We start from the raw sequence: 11275 nt of genomic DNA on the forward strand, positions 1-11275 counted from the left end.
TCTTTAGCCAATGGATGCCTCAAATATCTCTTCAAAATTCGGTCAAATGAGAAAACCGCCAAATAACTGCCTTTGGCGCTTAGGCGCGGCCTTCTCTGTTTAAATGCGCAGCCTTCTCTGTTTCACCGGTGCTTAGGGACGCTTAGGCGCCAATACACTTTAGCACAATTTTCACCTCTTTGCTCCAAATTTGATCTTTTTTACTCCTTTTAGCATTTTTTACCTTTTTACTTGTACCTGAAAGAAAAAAACACACAAATACCTACCATTAAAGCATAATATCTCAAAAAATAGTATAAAAATGTGTCTAAAAACACTGTAGTTTAGGTGTATCAGTCTTCAACTCCTTTGCATATTGATGAGAGTGATATAGAGGATGAGGATGATTAGATTGGAGCTATAGTTTAGGTTGATTTTTAGTTTATGTATTGTTGTGAACTTTTGATGATGCAGATATTTTGTACTTCTTGTTGTGTTTAGAGATGTATTTGTTGAGACTGTTAGTTTTTATTATGTTTTGTTTTGTCAGACTCTACTGTGATGTTTTATTGTGATGTATTTGTGTTTTTGTGAGTAGTTATTATGTTTTGTGGTAGTAATTGTATTAATTGTGTTGTTTATTGTAATTAGTTAGTCTATGTTGAACTTATTTTTGGATTTTAGGAAGGTTTAAGAATATAACTAACTTGTTACTTAAAAGCTGCATGTTTAAAATTTACAATTTACTACCAGATATTTTTCTTTATGTTACAGTTATGCAAGTTTGTTAGTGTGTTTGTTTTCTTTTATGTTATACTCCATTATATAGAAGTCCAATGAATCTCTATATGTTAAGTAAATTAAAATTTGATCAATTTAATTTTCATTCCTATTTTTAATTTTTGTACTTGCATATTTAGGATATAAAAATTTCTGCTAGCATGTTATTTTTAGTTTTCATTCCTACCAATATTTAAATTTATATTATGTTTTATTTTATTAAAAATTTAAGTTTGGGGGGATGAAAATTTTTTAAAAACTTGAAATTTATTTGTTCTCAAATGTATTTCAAATAAATTTGATTTTGATTTAAAGAAAAATGATCATGTATATGAAGTTATATTAGGGAAGTAAAATTTTGAATATATAAATGAGTAAGAGGATTTAGTTAAAATTTATAGTAAAGAAGAAAAACTTAAAGTTAAAAATTTTTGGTGTGGAAAATGATAAGTATATTGTAACTCTCTTTAGTAGGACAAATTTTATTTTTGAAATGCATAGAAGAGTTAGACTTTTATTTTCAAAACTTAAATTTCTTTTATTGAAAATAATTTTTAAATATATTATTACATTTTTAAGTAAAAAATGTATATTAGGATTTTACTTTAAGAAAGGAAGAGTGGAATTCAAAATCATTAAATGCCCATCTAGATATAGTAATCCTTGCATGAAAAAGAGAAAATGAAAAATGAAAAAAAAAAAGAAAAGAAAAAGAGAAAGAAAAAGAAAAAGAAAAATAAAAAAAAGAAAAATTGAAAATGCGAGGAGAAGCTTGAGGATTAGTATCTAATCAAAAATTGGTTTAACATCTGATCTTTCTAAAGTATAAGACTTGAGAAACTCTTAGCTTAAGGATATGTTATGGTAAGTAAAATTATGCTTAACAAAATTTTTTCCTTAGAGATTATAGAATACCTAAACTCTATATTTGGAGAATCTAAAATACTTTTGAACTAGATATAAACACATATTTTTCATATTTCTTAACATTAAAAATTTTTAAACTCTAACTTGGTCTCACTTACTAATATTTTTTTCTAAATTGGACTACTATATTTCTACATCAAAATTTTAGAAACTCCTAAAGAATTATTTAGTTTTAAAAGATTGAAGCGTCACTTGAGGATAAGTAACATTTTAAGTTGAAGGATTTTAATACACCTAAAATATATAGAATTATATACACATTTTATGTCTAGTTTTTAGATATTGCACTTTAACGAAATGTATTTGTGTGTTTTTCTTGCAGGTACAATCAAAATGGATGAAAAATGATAAAAGGAGTGAAAAAGGGTCAAATTTGGAGTAAAAATGAAAAATGTGCAAAAAAATGAACTGAGGAGCTGGCGCTTACACGCCAGTTATACAGAGAGAGTCGCGTCTAAGCAACAGGTACCCCGCGCTTAAGCGCCAGAAGTAGTTATTTGATGATTCATTGAATTTAGAAAAAATTTTTAAGAAGTGTTTGAAGCAAACCTTGGTAAAAATGTGGAAAATAGCCCATGAACACGAAAAATTAATTCAATTTTCTTTTGAAAGGATGCAAATTCTAGAAGATTCATTCAATGGAGACACATTTTGAAGAGACACCAAGGAACCTTTTGGATTTTTATAGAAAAATACTTGGATCATCAATAGAGGAAGAGCCAACAAATCCTAACCAACAGCCATCAGCCATCCAAGTAACCGCCGCCGCAGCCCATCGCCGCCACCGTTGTCGACCACTTTTCTTTTTATTTTGAGTTTTAGTTTATATTGTGAGTGAAGGAAGAGAATTCAAAGGAACTTCAAGACATTTGGTAAAGAGAATTTAAGATAAGTGTGTATCTTTGTGACTACATTTGGTTTTACTTTGTTTGGTTTTAATTTTTTGGTTTTAATTTGGATTTCTCTTTTGTGTGCATGAATTCTACCTTTAAACTCAAGTATGGTTGTGTTTTCTCCATGAATTCTGAGTAGGTTTCTTTATCTTTTTCTTTAAAATAATAAGTAATTAAGTATTTAAAGGAATTTGTGTGAAGAATTAAACTTCAATGTTGGAAGAAGTTGTGATGATTTGAAATATTGTACTTCATTTACTTCTTGATTTGACCAATTAAGATGTTAATACCTATTGTGAAAACTTGTAAGATCTGAGATGGTATTGTCTCACTCAACAAATGGTAAGAATCACATTTGATTTTGTGGATGAGAATGTATTTCATGTGGTTGAGTGCAAATAAATATGAAATAAATACGAAAATAAAATTTGAAGGGTGTAGAATTAGAGGACTTTAGAGTGACAGACTAAAACCTCTAATTTGCTTTATAGTTTTAGGTTTTGATACGAGATGTTAGCCTTGATAGAGGGAGAAGAGAGAACTCTAGAGTGAGAGCTAGTATCTTCTCTACCTAATCGGTCTTCAAAACTATTCAAATTATAGATTAATCAATTTTCTTTATAGCATTTCTAGTAAGAGTAAAGAATATTATTGCTCCTATTTGACACAACACAATTAGAATGCTTCCACAACAGAATTTATATACTTGTTACTAATTCATGATAATGAAAAAGATATTTTATTTATATTGCTTTCTTCTTGCAAATATTTAGTTAAGTTAATTTGTTGCTTATTTTATTTAAATTATCAAACAATTACAAAAAGAATCAAATTTTATTCCTATTATAGCATCTTTGGTTTAAGTAATAATATTTTGCTAAGTAGACTTTCGTTATCTTATTTTTTTTTGTTTTGTAGAGTTATCTAATTTTTTTTTTGTTTTGTAGAGTGCATATTGTCAAATTTTTCATGTGGGTTTGATATTCTAGGCTAAATAAAAAAAGTCTTATATTACTTGATAACGATATATATACTTGTGTAGTATCTCATATTTAATTGTTATTATAATTGTATTCTTTTTTGCTTCATAGTAAAAAATTTACCTAGCTTTTGCTTTGGATAAAGTTTTTGGCTTTGTTGCAAAGTAAAAATCTTTATCAAGGAAATTAAGCATATAATCACATACATCGCAATAAACATCTATAGATAGTTGGGATCACTAGTCACAAAACCAATTTTTATGCACATTATTTACCATCAAGTATTAAACATATTCCTACTCCTAAATCAAATCAATCAGAAACAAAGATCCAAAATCACACACCTTAACCCATTAATGGAAACGGTATCTACTCAAACATTCATTGCTTCAAAAATATTAATGAAATAATCGATAAATGGGTAATAGAAAATAGTTTAAATATATATAATTATAATTTAAAAGGTAAAGATGCCTATGGATTTTCTTAAAAAAAAATACACTTACTAGAATTACCAAGAAATGATTTCTTGGATTGAAAGATAGTCAAAAACAAAGTATTAGGGATACTTGTTTAAGAAAAAAATTATTAGTAAACTTACCCGAACTGCAATTACGCAGATATTTATGTTCCTTAATATGCCAAAAACTTAACCCAAACTATATTTAGCAGCTAGTGAGAACAAATGTAATATGATAAAATTTAAAGAAATAGTTTTCTTACTAGGGGTACTACGCAAGTATGTGTATCATTTCAAATAATATAGGATTTTCTTTAAAAACACTAATATTGATCCCACAAGGAAATGCAAATGAAAAAAATTGAAATTTAGGAATTTTAACTTTAATAAAACTTTACTTAATACTGCAAGAAATATCTAAAGAAGTAATGATGAAAATTAAGTTTACAAATTTCTACTAATGCAAGTAAAAGGAAATATCGTTATTGTATAAAATACATAGAAAGAGACTTCCTCCTTGCAAATAATTCATAATTAGTATAGGATTTCCAATGTTTAGAAGTTTAAATGTGGTATTGTGACAAATACGAGTATACTTATTCTTTACTTCTTTCGATGTGTAAAGAACATTGACTAATCTAAAGTTGGTGTCGGCATGTATAGTAGTGTTGGGTAAGTTCTAATCTCTCACTCCTAGATTACCTAATGTGCCCTCTCTATAAGTCCTACCAGTGACCCTTAGTTCCAATATCTAGACTAAACTGATAAAAGAACCAAGTCTGTCAGTCTAGAAAAATAAATTCTACGCCCATCAAATCTTATCTCCCTATCTATTTGCACTTCCCCTGGGACGATCGTCACTGCTCTTTCCAAAATGAAATGTGATACTTACGTGTCAAGAAATCTTAGCCCTCTCAGGTTTATAAGTTTCCTTAACAAATTTTAACAATGCAAGAGGCCAATTTTTATAGTAAATTAAGGACCAGTAAAAATATCATCACAATTTTTAGGAATAAAAGAAGTTCTAAACAACATCAAAATCACTTATTTGATTACTTCATATTTCAAGGAGAAAGAGAGAAAACTACTCAAAACACATAGGGATAACAAAAGAAATCATATTTATAAAACTCAAATCTAAGGTACAAGACTTAAAGACAAAGATACAAATATTTATCTAGAATGTTTTCTCAAGCACTCTTTTTAAGCTCTCTAACTTCTCTGACTCCAATGACACTTATAGGACTCACAAACTTCAGAAACAACAAAAACTCACAAAGAAAACTTTCCACACTCTTAACACACTAACACACTATGTGACTCAATATATCTAACCCCCTAGTCTCTTGAAATTAATCCTATTTATAGAGCTTTGAAAATGGCCAAGGGTTGCTTCTGACATCTATTCAAAATTTGGCCTCATTCAATGAATCATCTAGAAAATAATTGTGGCGCCTAGGCACCAAACTATCGCACTTAGTTGCTAGCCAAGTTATGCATTTGACGCCTTGGTGCCAGTTCAACTGGTTTGGAAATTTCTCTAGTTAGGCCATTTTGCTCCTTTTTTATGTATTTTTACTCATTTTTACTCTTAAACTCTTTTTCTTACATCTACAACCTAAAAACATAAAAATACATTTCATTAAAGCATAATATCCTAAAAATTTGATCATAAAATGTGCATAAAAAAAGGTAATTTCAAGGTGGATCAATTCCCCCAAACTTAAACGTTACTTTTCCTTAAGTAACATTTCTTACTATATATAAAAAGTATAACTTATGAAAGTGAGCTTTACTTTAAACTTTTTATAGTTTTTGTTTTATAAATGTAATAGTGAAACTTTAGAATGATTTTTAATAACATAGGTTAAAACTAGAATGTAAAAATTTTTAATAGTTAAGTCTAAGAATTTTGATTTCTTAATTATTTGAAGAATAATTATAGTTTCTCACATTAAAAATATTTAGGAGAATTACAAGAAAAAGAATTTCATGAGAACTTTACTAGTAATGATGCTAATACTTTATAAATAAGCTTAGAAACATAATTAAGTCCCTTTCCTTAAGATGATTTAAGTGAAACCAATTTTTTATTAGGCATCTCTTTAAGCTTCTCTTCACGTATATTTTCCTTTTTTCTTTTCTTTTCTTTTTATTTTTCTTTTTTTTATTTCAGGATCATTTTCAATCTTTTTTTTTTTATTTTCATGTCATGTGAGAATTACTATATCTAAATAGTCTTTAATGATTTTGAACACCTTCATTCTCTTTTTAAAGTTAATTACTTTCCACATTTTCTTATTTTAACAAAATTGTATTAGCTTTGAAAAAGATTTTTCATAAAATCTCAATTTCTTCTTTTTAAAAATAAATATCCAAGGTCTTTAACGTTCTCAAAAATACAATTTCCTTTATTTTAAATAATCAAAGCACAATCTTATACTCTTATTCTAAATATCTCAAATCCATAATTAATCTTTATTATTAAAAAATTTTACTTAAGTTTACTATATTATTTATAAATTCAAACATATAGTTATATCAAACTATCCCAACTTACCATAGGTTATATTTAAATAATTTTTGAAAATATATTTTACTTAGGACAAATAAGGTTCAATTTTTAAAAATTTTCTTCCTTCTCCCAAACTTAAATTTTAAATTAGTTTAAAACAGTCCAATTTATAATAATTATGAAGAATGAGAAAGTTTTAAAATTTCTAAACAGGAGAACAGTACAGGTACAATAAAAATAGGTGATGAGTAATAGACAAATTAAATTAAAACAGGTATATCATAAAAAGCTTGCAAATATAAAACTCTACTCTAATACATATCCAATACTAAATAAATAAAGAGGAGCAAAAGTAGCAGTGATAAAAAAATTGAAAAAAACCAAGCAATCTTACGTAGTCATGCATCAGAAGTCCAAACATATGAAATAATAAACAGATCTACAACTGAAAAGTAAGAAATTCTAGTAATCTCCTTCAACATCATCATCACCATCAAAATCAAATGATATATCTTCATCAATAGATTTTAGGCCTACATAAGGAGTAAATCGAAGGCAAGTAGGAAACTCAACTGACTGATCTCCATTCATGAATTTCATTAATGCCTCGTCATAATCTGCATCATAATCACTCTTTCTCCGAACGTATTTGTCATGTGATCAGATTTTTTTTCCATATCTTCCATACGACACTGCATCAAAAACATATCATTCTGGTGTTCCGAATATCTCTCACTCAACACATCCCAGAAACCAGATGGAGGCACAGTAGTAGTGGAAGTAAAAGGTCTAGAAGTAGAAGGCTTGGAAGTAGTAGTAGGTCACTCAACACATCCCAGAAACCAGATGGAGGCACGGTAGCAGTGGAAGTAAAAGGTCTAGAAGTAGAAGGCTTGGAAGTAGTAGTAGAGGGTGCATCATGAGCTCTATCTCTATGTCGTCCGTACACATCTACATTGGCCTTTCCAATGAGCTTGAGTGGCTTCAACTGCTCCTCCCAATGCTCATACTTTACTCAAGAGTTTATGCAAATAGTAAATATCAAAGATCAAAATACAAGACCTAAAGTAGTACTAGCTATAGTAGAGGAACTAATAGTCTCATAAATAAGAGAGTCAACATCTATAGGTTTCATCTCTTGAATGCAGTAATTTAATATGGCTCTTTCTCTTATCACCTCACTTAAATGATTTGAAGGAAGGGGGTGAGCAGAAATAAAATAATGTCAGACCTTTGAGGTGGCATTTGATCCACGAAAAATATATGCATTTTTAGACCTATATTTTATACTCATTTTTGGTGATATTGCGCTTTAAAGAAGGTATTTTTCATGTTTTATTGTAGGTTGATGATTTTTATTGATTTTTAGGACGTGAAGCAAAAGAGATGAAATTTGAAGTCAAAATGGAGTTTTAGAAGAAATGTACAGCGCCAACGGAGCCAGACTGGGCGACGACGGCTCCATTAACAAAGAGCACAGATTAATTAAAGGGCCACTGGCACCGACGAAGCCAGAATGGGCGCCGACGATGCCAAGGTTGGTGCAAGCCCGATTACTAGAAGATTCGACGAATTTGGACGCTTTTTAAAGAGTTTTTGGATGCACCTATTGGAAAACTTACATTAGGCTCTATTTGGAGCAAAAAATTAATGAGAAAACTCTCTCTCTCTCTCCCGTGCTCTTCCGCCTCCATTCCAACCACTTTGAGTCCATTAGTCATTTAGTTCTATAGAGTTTTGAGTTTTGTGGTGAGTTTAAGTGTGATAACTTTTCTAAGAGTTGTTACAGCGAGAGAGAAGTGAGAGATTTCTTCTTCCTTACATCTTTTAAGAGAGAATAAAGAGTATTGTAAAGAGAGAAAGAGTCTAAGAGAGGTTATAAGGGATTTGCTTTGAGAAAGAGTTTCAGATAAGTTTTGTTTGTTTATTATTGTTGTATGAACGTTCTTTTATATATAAAATTTGTGTTTTGTTGTATCTTTCTCATAAAGTCTGAGTAGTTTTCTTTATCTTTGTCCCTACCTTCTTTGTCTTTCTCCCTGCAATGAGATATGGTGAAATGGGGAGATAATTTGGATGTGTCATTTAAATGACAAATTAATTGTGATGATCATTCACTTCGTTCTTCATTTACTTTTCGATTTGGCCAATTGAAATGTTAAAATTTTTTGTGAAATATACGATATGGGAAATGGACTGCGAGTTCTACAACAAAGTGAGAATCACATTCGATTCCATGGAGGAGTATGTCATTCATGTAATTGGGTGCAAAGAAATAGGGAAATATACATTGTTGGGTGTAGAATTGGAGATTTTAGGGCGACAGACTAAAATATCCAATTTGGTCTTACTGTTTAAGAACAAAAGCGAGTGTTAACCTTTAGGAGAAGGGAAGTGGGAGCTCTGGAGTGAGAGCCAGTATCCTCTCGATTTAATCACGAATTTAGGGACTAAACCTGAGATTAGCCAATGATTCTCTATAACACTGAATCAGGATAGAGAATTAAAATTGCTTCTATTTGACACAATACAGATTTAAACCATTTATCTCATCTCATTTTACCAAAAACTCATTGTAGTGAGAACGATATTTTTTCTTATTAGATAACTTCATCACATAAATATAGTTTGGTAGTTACTATTTAAACTTTGCATTATAGTTTTGCAAGTAGTTAATAATTTAGCTCTGATAATACATCAAATATTCAAAATTAGTGACAATAATTTTATTTTATTGCTGTAAATTTTCTAGTTAATTTATCATTTCCAATTTAAACCTTTCTCGTGGGATCGATATTTGGGGCTTAAACAGAAAGTCTTGTATTACTTGATAACGATATGTATACTTGCGTAGAATCCCTACATAAATTGCTTAAATTTCTTATTCATAAACTAACGCATTAAGTTTTTGGTACTGTTGTAAAATGGAGTCAATTTTATATATTTTGCACAACTATATCATCAGGATCAAGTTTTTGGCGTCGTTGTTAGGGAAGTTAACGGTAAATTAAATAAATTTGGTAAATTAGGAAATTTAGTGATAATTAAAAAATATAAAATAATAATAATAAAATAATAAAACTAAAAATCCAAAAAAATAATAAAAATATACTTAAGAGTATTTTGAAGAAATTTTTCTTTGCTTATTATACTTGTTTATGTGAAATATTAGATCTGAAGGTTTGGTACCTTATGATTCAGACTTAAAGCGTACTATTAGAAAAATTTAAAAACAAAAAAAAAAGAAATTGAAAATTTATGGATCTGAAGGTTTAGTATCTTATGATTCAGAACTAGAACGTACTATTAGAAAAATTAGAAAAAGTCAAAAACAACAAAAAGAAATTAAAAATTTAAAGGAAATGACGAATAACTTAGATAATCAAATAAATGAAAATCGACAAAGACCTTTAAAAGATGATGCTAATGCGACAACAAATGAACTTCACTTGACTATTCAAAATCCCGATATTGCTGCTAATTTATTTGAGCTTAAACCTGCTATTATCCAAATGGTACAAAATAATCAGTTTCTAAAAATCCTAACTTACATCTTGCTAGTTTTATTGAAGTGCTACATTTAAATATGACGGAGTGTCCAATGATGCTATTAGACTTAGACTTTTTCCTTTTTCATTAAAGGATAAAGCCAAGGCTTGGTTGAATTCATAAGCACCTGGATCTATTAGAACTTGGGGAGAACTATCACAAAAATTCTTGGCTAAATATTTTTTACCCTCTAAAGCCGCTAAGCTTAGAAATGATATTACATCTTTTTGTCAGTTTGAAGGGGAATCGATATATGAAGCCTAGGAATAATTTAAAGATCTTCTTAAAAAGTGTCCACACCATGCTTTGCCAGATTGGTTAATAATTCAAAGTTTTTACAGTGGATTAGTAGGATCACTAAGATATATTATAAATGCTGCTGCGGGTGGATCATTAATGTCAAAATTTTTTGATGAAGCATATTCTTTAATTGAAGAATTGACTACTAATAATTTTCAATGGCTCTCTAAATGGGTAAATCCTAAGAGAGTAGCTAGTATTCATGATTGTTAGTATTCATGACTCTGATGTAATGTCTGTTTTAGCATCTCAAATTGCTACTATATCAAAGAAGATTGATCAAATTGGAGTGAAAAATTCTAAATACCACCAGTATTAGAAGAAAATTCACTAAGGTAATTAATTGATACTCAATTATCTTATGAAACTTTAATGTTATAAATAATCAAAATAAAAATCTCTATTTTAACTATTACAATCTTGGATAGAAAAGGATAGAAAAATCACTCTAATTTTAGTTGGAATAATTATAACAATTTGGTGAAACCCTCAGAAAATTCAAACAACGAAAATTCAAACAACCAAGAAATCCTAACTATCGACCTTATTATCCTCTTGAATTTAACTCTAACCCTAACCCACAAGTTAAGGAAAAGAAGTTCACGATGGAAGAAGTAATGTTAAACATGAGAAATCAAATACAGAATTAAGGGGCTGTTATTAGAAATATTGAAAATCAATTAGGACATATTGCTACATTTAGTAATAAACCTTCAAGAAATCTTCCGAGTACTGTGGAAGTTAATCCAAAGGATCAAAATAAGGAGCAAATTAAAGTTATTTAATTACAAAAGTGAAAAAGAAGTAGAAACAAGAATCCAAAGAGAAAAAATCCTTTCTAAAAGTTAGAAAAGAAAAAAAAAAAGGAGTCATCCAAATAGTTCGAATTATC

The 11275-nt window shown here is 29.1% G+C and overlaps 1 long non-coding RNA gene across 1 annotated transcript in view; it reads left to right on the top strand.

Moving 5' to 3' along the window:
- Positions 1 to 11275, top strand: part of LOC110038652 — a 17660-nt gene extending 6385 nt beyond the window's left edge. Inside the window, exon 3 of the long non-coding RNA XR_002295443.1 lies at positions 11210 to 11275. This is a non-coding gene — a long non-coding RNA (uncharacterized LOC110038652). The remainder of the gene's footprint in view (positions 1 to 11209) is intronic.

This window comes from Phalaenopsis equestris, unplaced genomic scaffold (assembly GCF_001263595.1).
Source record: "Phalaenopsis equestris unplaced genomic scaffold, ASM126359v1 Scaffold233395, whole genome shotgun sequence".
NCBI lineage: Eukaryota > Viridiplantae > Streptophyta > Magnoliopsida > Asparagales > Orchidaceae > Phalaenopsis > Phalaenopsis equestris.